General features: G+C 41.0%; 2 long non-coding RNA genes across 2 annotated transcripts in view; both read right to left on the bottom strand.

The window, feature by feature from the left end:
- The window catches only part of LOC147032170 (uncharacterized), a 104742-nt gene extending 100019 nt beyond the window's left edge, over positions 1-4723 (bottom strand). Inside the window, exon 1 of the long non-coding RNA XR_015051977.1 lies at positions 3219-4723. This is a non-coding gene — a long non-coding RNA (uncharacterized LOC147032170). The remainder of the gene's footprint in view (positions 1-3218) is intronic.
- Positions 4724-9040: 4317 nt separating this feature from the next.
- Positions 9041-21023, bottom strand: LOC147032169 (uncharacterized). The gene is made up of 3 exons (XR_015051976.1): positions 19282-21023; positions 18692-18848; positions 9041-10847 (listed from the first exon to the last, which is right to left on the bottom strand). It is a non-coding gene; the product is annotated as an uncharacterized LOC147032169 (long non-coding RNA).
- Between the last annotated feature and the right edge of the window lie 307 nt (positions 21024-21330).

Genomic DNA, 21330 nt, shown 5'->3' with positions numbered 1-21330 from the left:
GCGAATAAATGTGCTTTATTATTGAACTGTTCTCCCGCTTCGCTTCGTCATTTCTCCCATTGAATCCCCATCTTGCTTCACGTAAAGCGTTGGTAGTGGGCTGAATACGCCCGATAATTAATCGAACCGTCGAGGTCGACGATAACACCGCTCGGTTATTCTGATAGTACGGAACGGGTCGCTTAAGTGGCCCGTGTCCGAAGTCAACCTGCGGCGAGGTGCGATCGCCCGGTCTACCCTCCGCGTGGGTACTTAGGTAGGTCGAATTCGGCGAGCAACCCTATCCCACGCGGGGGCTGATTGGCTCGATCGCGGTGAGACCGAAAGGTCCACCCGTGACTGGTTCCCGGCGTTAGTCCGAGAGGGTCACGACTGGATTGTCCGTCCGGTGGGCGACGTGCCGCGATTCGAGTTACGTGGCCGTCAGCACGCCGGCGGGCGCGAAATCCGCAACAATATATATATATATATATATTTATTTACCTTCCACCAACGATGCCAAGAGATTTAATGGAGATGGTATTGAGCCATTCTAAAGTACAGCAATGGGTAAACATCTCCACAAGGCATTGGCAACATTGACATATAAGAATCCTTGGTAAAAATGACAGGAAATTTTGAGTGCCTCTTCGATGCAACATTCTGTATTTTTATGCGCTTGTATGCAGAAGAAGAATGAACAGAAATGACGGGAATGCTCATTCACTGCTGATGCACACACGCACGCACACATACTATTACACTGATCACAAGTGAAAAATCAATAAGCTAGACATCAAATCAAGGAAACTCCTCACCATCCACAAAATATTATACAAAAATCAATGCAACAGACGGCATCAGGTGACGTGTCATTAAAAAAAAAACTGCTATGCTGCTCTTGCACATCCTCTCTCTGCTATTTTCACCCTGTCATTTGTGCTTGTTCATCTTCCATCTGCTTGAAAATCAGCCAACATCATTGCATTACATGTTAGCCTGGTGTTGGCTTAACAGGTAAGGTGGCTGGCTGAAGATCTTAGGGTCTTGAGTTTGAGCCCCTGTTGACCCATTGAAATAGCAGCAGGTGGGTTGATAGCCTGTCATCTTTCTGAGGTCGGCAAATTGAGTACCAGCTTACTGGTAACAGGCACTGCATCAGTGGCAGAGATGCACTTTCAGAAAAATTATGCAACCAGTAGCTACAGGCTGCATACCGAACAGCAACTGCACGACACAAAAAGGAACAAAAACTGATCCCCTCAAATACAGGCCTATGAGCATATTTCCAATCATCAGCAAGGTCATGGAATCCATCATCATAGTTGATATGAAATCCTTCCTTTTCTTCAACAACCTCATCTTATATCACCAATTTGGGTTCAGACCACATGACTCCACCTTGGACGTGCTGCTTCGACTCTCCCCAACAATTGATGGATGTCCTCAATGTCAGACATGAGGTCAGATCAGTCTCTCTGGACAACATCTCATGCTTTTGATACAGTCTGGGATCCTACTTGACTCTCCAAACTCTCTGCCGATGACATCCAATATCAACCCAATGCATGGCTTACTGACTTCTTCTACTCTCTTAGCCGCGTGTGGCGCTCAATGGAATCCTTTCACCTCCTCTCCCTGTTAAGGCTGGAGTGCCCCAAGGCAGTGTTCTGGGCCCATTCATATTCCTGATCTTCATAAATGTTCTCTCTGAACCTCTGGAAAATCCTCTTTATCTATTTGCTGATGATGCCACCCTCTGCTGGGACACCCCTCATCCTTCAGAAAGGCAGGCTGCAGCCTCTTCCCACCCTTCAGATCTTGAAAAAAAAATCACAAGCTGGTCTAACCCTTGGAATATGTCTTTCAATCCTGACAAATCTCACACTCTCACGATCTATCTCTGAAAGGACCATCTGGCAAATCCTTCCATCTACATTTTAAACAATTCTCTTGAGGAAGTTCAGTCGTTCAAACTCCTGGTTCTCACAATCATCCATTATCTTTCTTAGGCAAACCACATTTCAAAGTTGGCCTCCAAAGCCAACCGGCAATTGGGTATTCTCCATCATACAGTCATCCTTGGCACACCTGAACTCCAATGTGAAATCCACCGACGAGGCCTTCATCCACAGCTTGATGGAGTACTGCTCTCCCCTCTGGGCTGGCTCCCCTGCCTCACATGTTGCTCAGCCTGAGGCCGTGGAAACCAAGGCCATTAAGATTATTATTGGAATCTCCCATGATGAAGCTGGGTCTCTGGGCTTATCACTCCATCATTGCAGACAGGTCGGTGGTCTCTGTATCTTCTACCACCTCCTTTTGATCTTGCACCCTCTGCTCTTTCCGTGCTTTGTCGCCCCCAGGTTTCTGCAGGACTCACATGGTCCACCATCAATCCCCTTCTGGTGAAACTACCTAAATCCAGGATCACTGCTCACTTACAATCATTTGTTCTTCTTTTTCCCAACTGTGGAATCAATTTCCACATCCTCTTCAATCTCATTCTTCCCTCCAGGTCTTCAAGAAAAGTCGTTCACCATCTCAGGTCGTCCCCAATCCAAAACCATGATATTTTCTACCCTCATTAATCCCACCAAAATCCATCCTCCGCCCAATGCTCCAGTTTTTCCTCCTTGAAGTTTCCTTCTGTATCCAACTTGTCCACCCCATGCATGCATGTTGTGCATCCTGTTGTTGTCTGTTCTGTCCTGACCCGTTCCCTGTAGCTGTTCCATGAGCCTCGACTATGAATACAAAAAATGCATTCTGAGAATGTACCGGCCAAGACAAAAATGTGGTAGCGGCCTGTTCGGGCTCAACCATGTGCACAGAATGACAAATGTAGGAGTGGCTGTGTACGTGAAAAGTTCAACAGACTACCGAATCCAATTTGAATGCAAACACAAAGACAGCAAAGCAAGCCAGAAAAGATATCCTTTACCCACAGAGCAAAAAATTTCCAAAGGCAGGCGAGGGAAGAAGATCTCACACAGAAGGAATCCGAAACGGCAACAAATACAGCCCCACCGATTGCAAAAAGACAAACTAAAAAATATAAAGCGAAATATCAACAGATATACAACGACAACTGAGAGAACGACAAAAGAGCAGGAAAAAAAGTGTGACAGATTGGGCAGAGGAGACAAAGAAGGTTCTTTGAAATGGCTAAGAAGAGGTCAGCTCAACTGGGAGAGAGAACAAATCATAATAAATATTGAAGACGAAGGACACCATACCAACGGTTTCCAGAAAATGGCGGACTTAGTCAATCAGACAGGTGTAGGTTCTGCAAGGTAGAAACAGAAAGCATTAGTCACTTCCTATCGGGGTTGAAAAAAAAACACTCATGTCAGTGGAGCTGTCCACACAAAGGCACAACAAAGTGTGTCAAGTAATTCACCTGCACATCTGCATAAATTTAAATATCCCAGTCGCAGAAAACTCATAGAAGCATGAACAAAAAGCAATAATTGAAAACAAGGAAGTAATGCTCACCTACGACCTGATGATTCCGTCAAGGGTGAAAATAGAAAACAAAGCATTGCGACCGGATATCGTACCTCAGTACAAAAAAATATAAAAAGGCGGCATCGGCTAATTGAGGTGTCAGCTCCTAAAGATCCTCAAGATTTTGGCCTAAATGACGCAGAAATCAAGAGAATTACCAAATACCAGGATATCAAAAATGAGGTCAAAATACCCTGGAAACTGAAGAGCGTCTAAATTGCACCAGTGATAATCGGAGCAATGGCAATGGTGAAGAAGAATCTTATGAACATATTAAAAACTATCCCTGGGAATACTTACACAAATTAATTACAATTGGAAGCTGTCCAGAATTCAGTGAAGATCCTGAAAAAAGCCCTCAGAACAAAACTCTGTGAACAAGAAAACTTCAAAAATTGGTCCATGAATTGTGATCCCTTGCTGAAACGAAGATGGATACTTCAAGCCTGGGGTAGGACTCCATTCCACCTTCTGAAACCTACATATGGAGGTCACAACCAGTCACTGACATACACACAAATGCACACTCACACCAGGTGGGACACAAGGTTGATGACAACATCCCTCAGATTGGGTGTCTACATCGATGACAGGTTTTTTTTTGCACTGGAAATACAAAAATGGAAGAATTTTGAGCCCTCTCAAGGTCAGGGGAGGAATTTCAAATATTGGTCATGGTGCCGACGATAGCTCACCTACTCTTCGCGAAGGACTCCGTTGGATCTTTAATGTCAACCAAATAATGCGAGCAGACGGGACATATGGCTTAACATCCATCCAAGGGATGACACACACGACATAATCACCGCTGGCAGCACATGGTGCCCTATGACGCATATTGTACAACCTCTTCCAGGCTGCATTTTCCTTGGCTGCCAAAGTCTGTGTAGCAGCATACAATCGATTTCTACTTTCCTCATTCAGATTAAAACCAAACATAAGCTGCAAAGGTTTTGTTGCTTGACAAATAATCCAACTCCTTATATAGCCACGAATGTAGGCCAGCATCAGTGGCCAAAATGAACTATTCTCAGTAATACGACTGAAGGTTCTCTGGCAACCTAAGTGACCTGCAGTAGGCTTACAATGGTGCTCGTGAAGCACAATGGCTTCAGTGACGCTGGAACAACAGTAACTCGATGGTTCCCAACCTTACGGTATAACTTTGAATCCTGAATAACATACAGTTTTGACTCAGCTGAAAGATTCTTACTTGTTTCAAGGCTATCTTGTCCAGACATTAATTTTATCAATGTTACACAAAAACTCATCATTACGTTGATGATTCTCCAAATGCAACTGCACATCCACAACAAAAGGTAAAACTTTGGGCCAATAATTTAGCCGGTATCTCACTGGGCTGCGATAGCTCGCGACAAAATGCGAACACATATATATATATATATATATATATATATATATATATATATATATATATATATATATATATATATATATATATATATGTATATATATGTATATATATATATATATATATATATATATATATATATATATATATATATATATGTATATATATATGTATATATATATATATATATATATATATATATATATATATATATATATATATATATATATGTATATATATATATATGTATATATATATATATATATATATATATATATATATATATATATATATATATATATATATATGTATATATATATGTATATATATATATATATATATATATATATATATATGTATATATATATATGTATATATATATATATATATATATATATATATATATATATATATATATATATATATATATATATATATATATATATATATATATATATATATATATATATATATATATATATATATATATATATATATATATATATATATATATATATATATATATATATATATATATATATATATATATATATATATATATATATATATATATATATATATATATATATATATATATATATATATATATATATATATATATATATATATATATATATATATATATATATATATATATATATATATATATATATATATATATATATATATATATATATATATATATATATATATATATATATATATATATATATATATATATATATATATATATATATATATATATATATATATATATATATATATATATATATATATATATATATATATATATATATATATATATATATACATATATATATATATATATATATACATATATATATATATATATATATATATACATATATATATATATATATATATATATATATATATATATATATATATATATATATATATATATATATATATATATATACATATATATATATATATATATATATATATATATATATATATATATATATATATATATATATATATATATATATATATATATATATATATATATATATATATATATATATATATGTTGATATATATATATATAGTCCCGATTTCTCAATTGTCTTGCACAGCTGTTGTGAGACTGTTTGACGACATTTGCGCGATGGTCGCATGACCGTCGTGTGACCGTCGCGCGACAGTTGCATGTGCCAAAAAAATCTCAGTTTTGTCACCTGAATGTCGCGCGAATGTCGTGCGACATGTATGATGCGAACTCCAGGCGAAGTTCATCCCAAATTTCGCCGGGAGTTCGTGGGACATTCGTGAGACATACGCAAATGTGTTTTAGTATAAATTCAGTGTGATTCCAAGTGAAAATTATCGCTGTTTTATGACTCCAACTCGTCGCGAGCTGTCGCAGCCCAGTAAGATACCGGCTTTAGATGAACATCAGATACATTTATACTCTTCAATGCATGGCAAGTCACACGGTATACCCACACAGAAAATGTGATACGATTCGTCACACATTATGCTGAATCCAGTCCACTTTTTGCGAGAAAGGAGTGTGCAGAATACAATAGGGATCTGTAGCACACAGATTGTCAGACTCTGCAGCAAGCTGTGGTCCTGACTCTGCATCAGCATGGTGTACAATCCCTTGTGATGACTACAATGCAGTCTTGGGTACTGACTGTGCTTCAGACGTTGCTACAACAGCCACTGGGATAGAACGTGATGCAGGCGATGATGATGTCAAAGCCATTGGAACAGGCCAGGGACAGGTTGACAATGTCATTTCCTTTGAGGCTGAGCGAGTCAAGACCAGGACATTACTTGAACATGACAAAGCAGCAGAAAAATGATGAGTCTTTCCAGTCTAAAATAATGTGTGGTCTTCAATAATGGCCATTGAGGTAACCCCATACTTATCAAATGGCCAGTGAACACATGGTTCTGAACTCTGCACCCAGTATGATCCAGAAGCAAAGTCCATAACCAGGCCAAGGCACTTGGCACCCTCAAAAGCAATGATGATATCAACATTTTTCAGTGGAGCAGAATATAATGTAATCGGGGCAGTCACACCAGCAGTCTCAACAGAGACTTGGCCAATCCATTGGTATGCAGAGGAGTGCTGCAACCATCAAATTCTCGTTGTCATCCTGCTTAAAATCCAGGCCCAAGGTTGGGTTCATTTCTGGGCCGATTAGGGATATGCACGATTCAGAGTCAATAAGTGCAGACACAGACTTTCCCCCAATGGTCAGCTGAATCTAACGATCAGGTACTCATGTCTCAGCTGTCTTCATAAAGCATACGTTGGCCTGAGGTGACCTGGCGGGGGGCCTGTTGCCATCAGATGTCCTGCCTGGGGAATCCGACCTCCCGTAGCCAACTTTTCTACACTGATAGCACACAACTGATGGTCAAGGACCCTTTGGAGATCAAGTAGCACTTGCAATGTGGGGGGTGGGGGGGTAGCGGGGCTGGGGGTACTGAATCGTGTAGAATGGGAAAGGAAGCCACCACCAAACGGGAGTGCTGAGGGTGGTTTACTTCCTGAAGTAGATGAAGGTGGAATCATGTGGGTCTTACAAAAATTGTGAAGAATGACAAAATCATTAGCAAACTGTGCTGCCTGTGCAATTGTCACCAGGTGTTGTTCACCAAGTTGAATCTGTAGATCAACATCAGCAATGGCGCTGATAAACTGGTCGATCACCACAGCTTCCAGTGCTCACCTCACATTTGTGGCCTTCAGGGTAGCCTCGGACAGTTGTGTACAATGAACAAAGCAGAATCATAACTGGGCACCAAACTCCTCAAAGGTTTTGTCACTCTTCTTTGAATCAGACCTAAAGTTTTGCCTGTAAAATTCAGGTGTTTATTGGTAATGGTGCATAATCAAATTCCTCAAATGTGAGTAATTATTTCTGTCCTCATCTGAAAAGCTCGGCTTATACTTTCTGGGTCTGGCCTGCAAGGTAAGGTTTGAGGGCTTAACCGTAACTGGATTCTGGCAAACCAGCTGACATCACTTGCTGTTCAAAAGTGTCATGGTAGCATACGATATGATCATTGTTGGATGATTTTTGCAAATTGTGAACTTCCATTGGTCCCACTGGATCCATAGCCTGGCATGAACTTGTTAAAATGGACATTATGTTGGTGGTGCTAACAGGGGCAGGACCAGCAGACTGGGCCCCAGGCAGTACCATATCAGGAAGCTCACACAAGGTGTTAATATGCCCAATCTTAGATGTAAAAGCATCAATGTCTATGTGCTTTGCCACGCACAAGTCCTTGATGTAGTCATCTGTGTATATTTTCAAGTAGGACTCATGATCAGCCATGTTGATGTTGACAGTTTCTGTCTGGTCAAACACCTTCTGTGGAGCATTCCTTCAAAAGTCTCCAAACCACTGTCCTCAATCAAGAACACCGCAGGCAGGGAAAAATAAGTCTCAGTGCTCCCGAGCACAAACAACAGCTTTGGACACTCTAAATAACAACAGGGAATGAGGTTAGGTACTCCAGTATTCAAACTGCATTGATGAGCTAACAGCACTAACAGTGGTGACATTGTGGTTTTCAGCGTCTGCTCAGCAAGCTCAGAAATCGCAAAACATACACAACACAACAATCCAGATTCTGCTGACTACACCAGTATAGGGGTTTCAGCCCCTACAGAGTGGCCTGCTGAGCAAATGAGTCTAAATCGAGTTAAGTCATTTATTCAAAGTTTTTCTGACCAACTGACTTCCACAGATATAATTCCCAAGACCACACACCAACTCTACCAGGCCTTCTGCCCAAGCATGACGCCACCACGGAAGTCACATGTTACAACGCTACAACATGCCCAGAGGTATGCACACTCACCTCAATCGAACTATATATTTTCAGTATTTATATACCATGAATATATCCAACCAGACTGGCACATGCCAGTCCACTTGGGCCTAGCACTGGCCCACATCGTTGGGAGTTTGCAGTATGGGGAGCTGCCCTTTCGATTTTGCAGAGATGGTACCTCCAACTGTTTTGCTGTGTAGCAACACACCCCTTTCTCTCAGGTACTTTTCCAAGTATTTTTGGCTTCTCTTCGAAGCTTTGTGAGCCAATTTAGGTACTAAGCTTTAGGTCACACACATGATATACCTTTGGTTGCCCTGAATACCACCATTTACAAGGGATTCGGCACATGTGCACTGAGCATTCTGGAGAGAATTACCTCAATTCTAAAGTCACTTATTGGTTCACTCTGTCTGTCTGTCTATTAGTCTATTTCTTTGAGTGAGAAACTACTTGATTCCAATTGAATTATATATATTTTGTCCACTGTGGAACATGAATTGGAACATGAATCAGAACAATAACCTGCTGTTCAACAGTACTTTGGCTCTGAATTTGGCAAATAGTACGGAATCCCGTCCTGACCTACATATTCACAGTGCGGGAAAGCAATTGCTTCAGTCTTTTTGTCAGTCTGGCAGTCAAACAAAAATGGAAATAAAGACAAACAGGAAACACACTGTTTTAGGGACGTCATCAAGAACACAAACAACAGGCACGAATAACTAATTTAAAGTGTTGAATAAGGTGGTGCATCAACAGCGGATACCTATTCATAATTTTATTTTATTTTTCCAGCTTTGAAATGTTATATTTTATTTCAGTTGAATTATATACTTGAACACTTGTTTGCACTTCCAAAAACCTTCAGTTTAGCAGTACTTGGGCAAATATTTATGCCACCTCGATCAATCAAATTTGCCGTGCATTCTGAGGGCGGAGTTGGTCGAAGGTTTATCTTTGGATTGTTCCGTTTGACCCATCTGCTACATATGGTTATCATCATGCTTGTTCTTCAAAGTTCATGAACAAAGCTAATATAGATCGTTCTTGGAAATGCAAAGCAAGAGTTGAAAGGTCCTTCCCATGTCATTTATTTTGAAGGCTGCATGGGGGTAAAATGTTCTATGAGTTCTGTAGTTATAGTTATTATTATTATTATTATTATTATTATTATTATTATCAGAAAACCTGCCCCTTTGAGTGAAATACACTATCATGCATATACAAGCTCACCATAAAACCAATTGGTTTGAGAGATCATTTTGACTTATCCGAAAACTTTTTATTTTCACAACCTGATTTGAACGTTGACAATGAACTGTCATGGTTCACCTACCATTCTACCAACAAAAATATAACCGACCAACAAAAATGTTTTCCGACTCTGAGGCATTAAGGAAACGGCTTAATTACATTGGCATTGTCAACAAGTATCATGTTAGTCTGGAGTTGGTGTAAATATAGGTATTTCATTGCAACTTGATGTGAAATGGCAATTAAAACTTAATAGCTACACTCAAATAAGTTAGAAAAACACATTCCTTAGTTTCTCTCTCCAATCAGAAACGACAAAAAGATTACTTGAAGTCGAGCTTACAAACCTGTACAGTTCAAAGTAAGACACTCTCAAGAGATTAGGTCCACTGCGCAGTCTTGATTACAGCTGCAGTATAAATCAAGAGTGTGCTCAATCATTTTACTAACTTGAAAAATTGCCAAAATCACAGCAATGGCCTCAAATAACCAATTCTCCATTCTCATTCTTTCCTCTCTTTACAGAATTATTTATAAGTGTGAATATATATATATATATATATATATATATATATATATATATATATATATATATATATACATATATACACTATTTTCTTTTTTACAGTATGTGTGAGACATAATCTGTGTTGATGCTCACCATAACAGTCTGATAAATACAGGGTGCTTAGAAAAGCATGTTAACACTTACATGGGACTATTGTTACACTTATATGGAATAAATGGTCAATATCAAGGGTGGACCACAGTTGAAATTATCTCCATTTCTTTTAACCACCATGGGTGAGAAAAATATGTCCATCCATGCAGCAACCTTTCTTCTTTGCTCCAAAGTCAATCTCGTTGCCGTTTCAGTCAACTGCAAGGAAAGGAAAAAAAAGAAATCTCAGAAGTGTTAATATTTTTTGTGAAGCACCCAAAACAGAGTGATATATATATATATATATATATATATATATATATATATATATATATATATATATATATATATATGTATATATATATGGTCATCATTGGTTAGAAGTGAGATATTTTTCAGTTTACCATCCTAATGAGGGCAAATAAGCCCGAGATCCGGATCAGTGGTTCCGTTTGATGTTTAACTGATGATGACCATATAATCTTTGTCTCTTTAAGAGTCACCGGGCTGAAGCCTCTGTGTTGGTGGCGATGCTTTCATGTGGACTGTGTCCAATGGGGATCAGTGGAGTGCTCGTCACATTCATGTTTCGATTTTCCCGCTGGTCACATCACGTGCCTTCTGGTTGAATGGTTTGCATTATCAGGAACAATTGTCTGGATGGCAGACGGATGGTTGTTCTGTGCGGATTATACGGTTTTACCGTGTGAGACATAATCCACGACGATGCTCACCATAAGTCAGGAGGTGCATCTGATATACGTATATACGTGTAGTAACCCTAAATTAGCCATATATTAGCCAATCTGTGAAAAAATTTAAAAGAAGCTAGTTTCAACTGATTTTGGTGGGTATGCGTATGGACAACTTCCAAAAAAAAGTAAGGGGGGATAGGGGTTGGGGAAACTTTTTTTATTCGAGGTCAAAGGTCATTGACCCCTGCCTAAATCACTAAAAATTATATTTCAGCAACAAAACATGATATATTAGTATATAGATGATCTTGGTGTCAAAATACACAGAATTACAAAAGAAGATGACATAAGATAATAATTGACCCTTGGGACCAAATCCTGACCTTTGAAAATGAGGTCAAAGGTCAAAAAAGCTGTTCTATCACTAAAATGTCATATTTATAACAGGAAAATTACCATATTATATAAAAATGAGCAAAAAACAAACCGAAGAGGTTAATTTCAACTTACGTGGTGGATATGGGGGTTATTATTTTTTCCAAGAGCAGAGGGGAAGGGGGAAATTACCTTTCTTGGGATCAAATGTCATTGACCCTAGACTAAAACACAATAAATTGCATGAATGAAGTCTTTGTTTCAGGAGCCATTCCTGAGACAACCTAGCTCGCCTACATGTACCTTGACTACCCCAGTGCAGTGAGATGTCCCAAAAGTTCCCTGAGGCCTTTGGAACAATACTGTAAAATAACAAAATTACCAGGATGGATATATGTGAAATATATAGTGAGGACTTTTCAGAAGCAGGAAAGCTACAGAGGTTGTACAGAAAGGGATATGAGAATCTAATAGAGCAGTGTAGACTTATCAGCAACTCTTCATTATTGGAACGATTGGAACAAAAATGGAGTAGCAACACTCCTATGACAGTCCATCGTAGATGCCGAACCCTTTTCATGCAAAAGGAGCCAGATGTTGAGGAGCAAGGGCATGCGCCAAGACCAAAGCGACAAAAGGTGTCTCAAGCAGTAAATGATGACAAAGTTCATGGTAAGATAAAGTAATTTTTCACTTGATTCATGTAAATTTCATTAACATTCCAAGCCCATACCTGTTTTATGTTATTAGCTTCGCAAACTTTGTTGCGAAGGTTATGTTTTGATCGCTGTGTATTTATTTATTTATTTATTTGTGAAGATGTGTGTTTGTTTGTTTGTTTGTTATTCGCATAACTCCAAAAGTATTGAACTGAATCGCAGCAAATTTGGTGGGATGATTGGTTATTATCCGAGGACCATTTGCTTAGATTTTGGGACTAATCGGGTCAAAGGTCAAGGTCAAGGTCATGAAAAGGTCAAAATCGTCTTTTTACCATAGCACGGTCAATTTGTATCCAATTTGCATGCAACCAATGCCAAAATGTTCAGAATTCAATGCCCCATCTTGTGATATGTGACATGACACAATGACGTAATAACCCTTATTAGCGGTTGGGAGTCAAAGGTCAGGGGGGGTCACGACATTGCAAAATGTGCGGTTTTAGTCATAACACGGTCAATTCTTATGCAATTTGCATGAAACCAACACCAAAATGTTGACTGTTCTGTTCCCCACATTCGAATACCAATTACATAATTAAGAGTACAAAGGTCAAGGTCGAGGTCATGAAAAGGTCAAAATCGTCATTTTGCCATAGTGCGGTCGATTTTTATCCAATTTGCATGCAACTAATGCCAAAATGTTGTGAATTCAATGCCCAATCTTGTGATATATGATATGACACAGGAAATTTAATGTTTTTAAGCCATCATAACACATATGAGATGGCAGATTTTTTTCGTGGTTTTAAAACAACCCACCGTACCACAACCTTGATTGTGAGCGGTGGCCCCAGGTCCAGCTCTACCGAGGACAACTGGGGATTAATCCCCCTGAGTGACAAGCTGGTGTCTCGGCACCCGTCGCCGCAACAATATATATATATATATATATATATATATATATATATATATATATATATATATATATATATATATATATATATTGTTACGGATTTTAGAATCCGGTCTGATGAATGCACCCACACATCCAGGTCCTCATACAGTTATTTCCTTAAATGCATGTTCAGATTAGCCCCATCCACATGTCTAATGGGATTTTAAATATGATACGTTGAGAAGGGTAAAGAATAGATCACCTCTCTTAATGGAAGCTTTTTTCTTTACGACAGACACGTTTAGACACATATCTTTTGCGAGCGCTGGCGCCCACCTTATTTTTCCTCAGCAACGTTTATGCACATATTTCTTTTCCGAGCGCCGACGCCCGCCTTTTTTCAAGCGCACGGGTTGTCATGGTAACGGTTTGCAAGTGGGGTGGGGTGAGCTTGGGGGGGAGTCTGCGCCTGCCGAGACAGGCCGCAGATATAAAAAGAATTGGAGGTCCATACAGAAGGAGAAAAAGCAAGAGAGGAAGCGCGTGAAAAGAGAAGCGAGCAAGAAACAGGCAAGCGAGCCAAAAAGAAAGCGAGAGTTAAAGCGCACGAGGGAAGAAGCGAGCCAGAGAGGAAGCGTGCAAGTGAGGAAGCGTGCGAGCGCGCAAGCGAGCGTGTGGTGCGCGTGTGGGTGTGAGCAGTGCCGACAACGAGTGAGGCACGGGTCGGTCACCAACGAGTGCGGCACGGGGATCAGTCACCGACGGACCTTGTGGGTCACTGTATGTCACCAGTTTTGTGAAGTGTGAGGAGCTGCCCGTGTCGCAGCACCAGGGTCTAAACCCATGACAGACTATCTCGGTGCCCCCCCAGACGTCGACTGGCATTCAAGGCCGTTTGCGAGTGGGTGCACGGCGAGGCTGGGTGCTGGCCACAGACGGGACACACACACACGCACACATTCCAGTACGTTTTCACTTCACAGATGACTACTCTCTGGTAAGCAAGACGACTCTACCCCCCCCCCCAACGAATGATCTCCTGGGTACCCTTGTCTGTGTATAGTTGTAAGTAAGTCAACCCCCAATAAGCATCTGCTCTCTGTCTCTTTCCTGTCATTTTGATTCATTTCGTCTGAGTAATTATTCATTTTGATTGCTTTGAAATTTATTCATTTATTTACCTCAGAAAATAAAAGGTTCTATTTATTTATTTATTTTATTATTAATAAATTATTTTTCGACTTCCAACCTGTCCATGTTTGTCCTTTCCTTCCATTGGTCTAAGATTGTCCAAACCGAGATAGACTGGAAGGTAATTACCACAGATTTGACCAAAAATAGTCGGCATGCACCAGCGATTAAAACGCTCGGTTGCCCTAATTAATTAAAATCTAATTGAGATAACATTGGTGCTTTGCCGAGGGCGCGCTCCCTGCTTAGGTAACCACATGACCTCGAGTAAAACGGAATAATTAGATGGTGGACACTGGAAATCGTGGTTGACTGGGTGGCGTTCATGGTTCAAAAACAACCCACCGTACCACACTGTTAATTGTGAGCAGTGGCCCCAGGTCCGGCTCTTCCGAGGACAACCAAGGATTAATCCCCCTGAGTGACAAGCTGGTGTATTGGTACCCGTGGCCGCAACAATTGGTGTCCGGGAGTTGGAGATTTTTCGAACCCCCTTGATCAATAAATTGGTGTCAGGTCGTCGACCTGTGGTGTGCTTCACGCACCTCGAAATTCTTAGCAGTTAGACAAAATTTTAGTTAAATGTATTGAGACGGACAATGGCGGACCAACACGGGCAGGGCCCGGTGGGACATGCAGATGATGTGAATATGGTTACGGAATTGACCCTGGACCTGCATGAAGTCACAATGGAGGGTGAAAAGGAAGCAATTGGAGAGATGGAAAATAACCGCCACCCTCGGCCTCAGGAAAATGTGGCGGCGATAGCGCAGAACGCCGGGTTATCACCACCAGTGCAGTCCGAGAATGACATGATGTGGTGCCTGAAGAAAATAATGGCAGAAGTAATTATGATGGGCCAAAACAACGACAGCAGACTGGAAGCGATGAGCAGAAAAATGGACGAAAACAACAGAAAAATGGATGTGATGGGCGAATAAATAAAAAGGGTGATGAGTGAAGCGATGAGCAGAAAATGGACGTGATGGGCGAATAAATGAAAAGGGTGATGAGTGAAGCGATGGGCAGAAAATGGACGTGATGGGCGAATAAATAAAAAGGGTGATGAGTGAAGCGATGAGCAGAAAATGGACGTGATGGGCGAATAAATGAAAAGGGTGATGAGTGAAGCGATGGGCAGAAAATGGACGTGATGGGTGAATAAATGAAAAGGGTGATGAGTGAAGCGATGGGCAGAAAATGGACGTGATGGGCGAATAAATGAAAAGGGTGATGAGTGAAGCGATGGGCAGAAAATGGACGTGATGGGCGAATAAATAAAAAGGGTGATGAGTGAAGCGATGAGCAGAAAATGGACGTGATGGGCGAATAAATGAAAAGGGTGATGAGTGAAGCGATGGGCAGAAAATGGACGTGATGGGTGAATACATGAAAAGGGTGATGAGTGAAGCGATGGGCAGAAAATGGACGTGATGGGCGAATAAATGAAAAGGGTGATGAGTGAAGCAATGGGCAGAGAAATGGCCGCGGTACGAGAGGAGGTAAGGGAGTGTAGGATCGGTGTCCGGGAAGAGATGAGGGAGAGCGAGGCCAGACTGATGGGAGAGATTGGGAAGATATGGAAGGAGGTAGAAGGACTGATGATAGGACAGAATGAGTTGAAGTAACAAATGGAGAAGAATACAGGGGCAAAAAAGGAGTTAAGAGCCGCCAAGAAGGAAACAACAAGAGAGATGACTACAATTAAAAACGAATGTGAAATGGCACAAGAGAAACTAACGAAGAGAGTAGAGGAGGTGGAGACGCAGACAATGGGAACAAAGGAATGGGAAATGGAAACAACTAGAAACAACGAAGGTGACGTTCAAGGGGGAAATACAAGAGGCGCATCGGGAATTAACGATGGTTGAAGAGGAGGTGGACGAGGTAAAAATCGGGATTATTGAAATTAAAGCTAAACAGGTAGAAACAGGTAGGAGAGTAAAGGAAGAGATTATTGAATGCATGGACATGTGATATTTGCAGCGCGATAAAGTGCTCGAAGAACGGGAGGAGGTGAGTATAACGAAGTTGTCATGGTGAGACCGGGCACGTACATGATGTGATTGGGTGTGTGTCGAGCTTGGGGGGGAATAAAGGACTGTTAAAGAAGAGGGAGGGGGGAGGCTTTGAGTGCAGGGGAGGGAGGGGTACGGTAGGAAGAAGGAGAATGGGGGGGGGAGGTAGGGAGAGATGTTGACAGTGTGTAGGGGATTACAGAAGTGCTTGGGGAGAGGGCTGGATGATAGGAGAAAAGGCTCGATGGTGATGGGATGAGGCACAATGGGAAGTCATAAGAGAGGTGGCAGAGGGAAATTGAAGATTGTAGGAGCTGGAGGGATGAGATGGAAGAGAGAATGCAGGGGAAGGAGGCGGCTTTGTGGATGTGAGGGGGGAGCAACTTTGAGAAGGGGGAGAGTTGAGGGACAATGGTGAGGGGAGAGTTTTTGAGTAAGGTGAGAGGGAAGCTTGGAGGAGGAAGAGTGTGATGGTTTCTTTGAGAGGGAGGGAGATTATGAGAGCAGGCATGGCCAATGTGCAGGAGGGTGATGGGATTGGTGGGGAGAGGGAAAGGGTGAGACTTGGTAGTGGCATGGTGAAGAAGGGAGCGGGCCGGGGGAGGTACAATATTTGAGAGGAGGGGAAGAGGGGGAGGTGTGCTGAGAGGAAGGAATGAGCATGTTTGCGGTGATGAGTGTACTGATTGAGAGAGTGAGATATCTGTTGGGTAAGAATGGAGCCCAAAGATGTTAGAACACCACACACTTTGGGCCAACAGAGGAGGAGCTGATATTAAAGCAGAAGACAACGAAGAGGCACAAAGAGTGGAGGTAGGATGAGGAGCAAGATGGGAGGGATAAGGAGAGGGTATAACAGGTGAGGGGTTAGGAGGAGGTGGATGTAAGGAGGTGGGGTGAATTGGCACTGAAGTTGGTAAAAAGGACGATTGATGGAACACGAACACGCATTGCAAATTGGGATTGAAATTTTTTTAAAGTTAGAGATGTGATTAAAGACATTACGTGAAGGATGAAATAAAGGAGAATTAAGAGAATGGAGAAAAGAAACGTCGTAATCGTGGGACTTTTTAGACACGGGATGAAGGAAAGGTCAAATTGAAAAGAGTCCTGAAGAAGTGAATATGACGCAATATAAGTAACTTAACGTGTGAAAGAGGAAATTGAAACATTTTTAGAGACTTTTTTTTTATTTTGATAAAGATTAGGGAAGATAGGTAAAGGAAAGGTTGAAGAAAAAATTGTGAAGGTGTATGGTGATTGTGGGTCAGAAAAAGTAGGAGGAAGATGGTAGATGGTAGAGTGGATGAGAAGAGTTGGTTCAGGAAGTCACGTGATTACGTGGGGTTTCACATGAGGAGGAAAAAGTTTTTTTTTTGTATTTTTTATATTTTAAGACATGAAACAGAGAGTATCGTTGGGAGGGATAGAAGGACGGTGGAGGGAAAAGTGGCGAAAATATAAACTTGCGGTAAAATGGAGAAAATACAATACACACTATGGTGCACACAAAACAGTAAAAACGCGACAAAATCTACCGGAAATCTTATTTTTGAGAAAGTCGGCAGTGACCCTGAAGAGGAAACACCACTGTCACTCAAGAACCGGAACCGGAACCAGAACCGGAAAAATCAAATGGAGGCACCCACACCCAGTTCCCAGAAAAGATCAAATATATTGATCTTTTCCAGCCTCCCACCCCCCTCTCTGCTTTTATTCTATCAACTATATCTTTACGTGTAATGTAATCTGTATTTTGAACTGTTATTATTTCTTTGCTTCATTTTCTCTTTGGCAGTAAAGTATGTTTTTTAGGCGGGTATTTTAGCACCCTTGCATTCATCGGCTATTCCCCAGTTTTAAAGTTTAAAAATGGCTTTTTTGTGTGTCGGCTTTGAATCAAATTGGTTCTGTTGGTGTAGAATTCAATTTGGAACAGCACTGTTCAACACTGGTGTTGATGTATAATTACAAATCATGGGACCAATTTGACAAACCCCTTTTGGGTAGTGGGCCAATAAAATGCCCCATGGAATTATTTTGCTCGACTCACTTTTCCTCATTCTTTGCTCTCCTCCAACCACACCCTCCTCTCTCTCTTGCCATCCACATTCACGGCGTAATATGTATATAGCTTGTATATAGCATCCCTCTAGTGGATGGCAGTGACATGAATCCGGAGAACCAAATGTATACGCGTTCATGTACACAGTAAAACCTCGCTTACCAGGAATTCAGACAGCTGGAACTTTCAATAACTCTGGAAGAGTTTGGAATAAAAGTCTAGTGGCCAAGCACAGAAGAATGTCGATGTACACACTCGGTGTGCAATCATTCCACACCCCTCGACCAGGCAGGATGTGGCAGCATCCCTCCCTGCCGAACTAGAGACAATAAGCAGCCGATTATCTCTCTGGAATGCATTTTTTTCATTCAAGAATGATCCATAATTTCACTTTCTCCCTCCATAAGCAGCAGCAGTCAAATCCCCCAATATATTTCTGTGGACAGCCTCTTTGAAAGGTACAGACTCGAGAGCAACTGAGGCTCACTTTCAACTGTAACCTGTCTTGGGCAGATCATTTATCCATGCTGGACTTCAAAAAGGAATTCTCCACAGAGCCAAGTCCTTTCTTTGCTGTCCTCAGCTTATAACAGTGCCCAACGTTTTCATCTGACATCATGTTGAAATAAGGTTTCTGAATTGTAACCAGCAGAGTTGTACTCTGACATCGACACAGAACCACCCATTGCTAAATGTAGTTTCAGCTGATACATTTCTAACCCAGTACCAGTCAGCTATCAGGCATCAGAAACCTTTGTGGGAATGACAGGAAGGGAATCGATCCATGGACGCATCTCTGGCTCACTGATCATCATTGACATGGAGTGGATTCCTCCGAAGAGTTGACCTGGCGGCACATCATCCTGCGAAAGGTTAAATATTTATTTCACTGTGCGCGCAAAGTGAAAAATGTTGTCAAACAGTTGGTTCACTTTGTCTGTCTGTCTGTCTGTCCACAAACATCAGTTTATGATCAAGGAACAACTTGATTTCAATTGAATATTATATTTTGAACACAAATTTGTAGTTTAGTAGTACTTTGGCTCTGAATTTCGCCTGATCATGCACGTGCAGACAGCAGTGAGAGGTTTTTTTTTACTCTGGAATGATTTAAAATTTTGATTGACGGCTGCACTGACAGACAAACAGGAAACCTATTGTTTTTAAAGATGTCATAAAGGGCACAAACACCAAGCACAAATAACTAATGTAACGTGTTATACAAGGTGGTGTAATAGATGCTGCATGAACGGTGGTAACCTTCTGAAAAATTGCTTTTTCTACAACCTTTAAAATCTCTATTTCAATTGGATTACATACTTAAACGCTGTAGAACACAAACTGCCTTATTGGCACTTTCAAAAACCTTTTGTTCAGCAGTACTGTACTTGGACAAAATATTACGGCATTTTACATCATCTTGACCAATCAAATTTGCTGCTCACAGACCCTGCCCAGGTCCTTTTTTCCTCAAGGCTGCGCAGGATAAGGTGTTCTATAAACTCTCGTTTATTTTTTTACATAAAGTCCACGCTTGTGGACCAGATCAGGACACAACAGTACAAAAGGAACAGCAGAAAGAGAGGGGGTGGGACACCAAAAGCAGGACAGAGGGACAAAATAGACAAAGACTGATGAACAATGGATGTGTGTGGGAATGGGAGGATGCAGGGCGTGGACAAGAGGGATACATAAGCAGGCTCCCAGGAAGGAAAAACTTGAAATTTTGAAGGTTGTGTGGGCCTCGGGGAGGTTGGGAGGTGGTGCTAACGGGGTCGAAAAGGTCATGGTTTTGAATGGGGGGTGATCGAACATGGTGGTGTACAGCTAGCTTGAGACCTGGACGGAAGAAAGACATTGAAAAAGAATGTGCAAGTTGGTTCCACAGGCTGGAAAAATGGGAACTAGAACGGCACTCCAGAGCATATACCTCTGCCAGGCTGAACAATTTACATTTTGTATCCCACTGATAGAAGCATGTTTTTGGCTTAACAGATAAGGTGGCTGGCTTAAGATCTTAGGGCCTTGAGTTTGAGCCCCTGTTGTTCCGTTGATACAGCACCAGGTGGGTTGACTCAGCCTGCCATTCTTCCGAAATTGGCAAAATGCGTACCAGCTTACTGGTCTTTCGGGTATCCTGTATTGGAGTGCCGACCCATCCAGGATTGCACTTCCAAGCCAATGAAACTGCTTCGGCAGCCAAATGTGTCATGGTGTGAAAGAAATGGTTCTTGTTTGTTTATCTTACTGATAGGACGGATCTGAATCCAGACCTGAACCAAAATCGAATTGGCTTGTTCTTGTCACCTAAACCAACTCATCCGCCTGTTTTTGACACAACTCATCCACAACTTTTTGAGATATCATGCTATGTATTGTGTTTGGCCCCATATCTCAATGGTGACGGACGAATCACTTAAAATAAATTCTCGTATTCGGATCTTCAAGAGATTGAATCAATTCTTCCTTGTCACACACCAAACCTGTCCATCAAGTTTCATCCCAATCCGTCCATAATTTTTTTGAGATATCGTGTTGAATATCCTTTTTGGCTAAATCTCTCAATGGTGTGTGTACATATATATATATATATATATATATATATATTGTTGTAGATTTCCGCCCGCCAGCGTGCGGACATCCGCTTTTAGCCAATGGTGGCCGTCCCAGCCACCGAACGGACAATCCAGTCACGGCTTTCCGGATCAACGCCGAAAACCAGCCACGGGTGTGTTTTTAAGCACACCACAGCTTTGTCAATATTCCACCCGCACGCGACAGGTACAATCACCGAATTATCG

This window comes from Eptatretus burgeri, chromosome 2 (assembly GCF_056783735.1).
Source record: "Eptatretus burgeri isolate ZD-2024b chromosome 2, Ebu_testis_v1, whole genome shotgun sequence".
NCBI lineage: Eukaryota > Metazoa > Chordata > Myxini > Myxiniformes > Myxinidae > Eptatretus > Eptatretus burgeri.
This window is presented reverse-complemented; position numbering and strand designations above follow the sequence as displayed.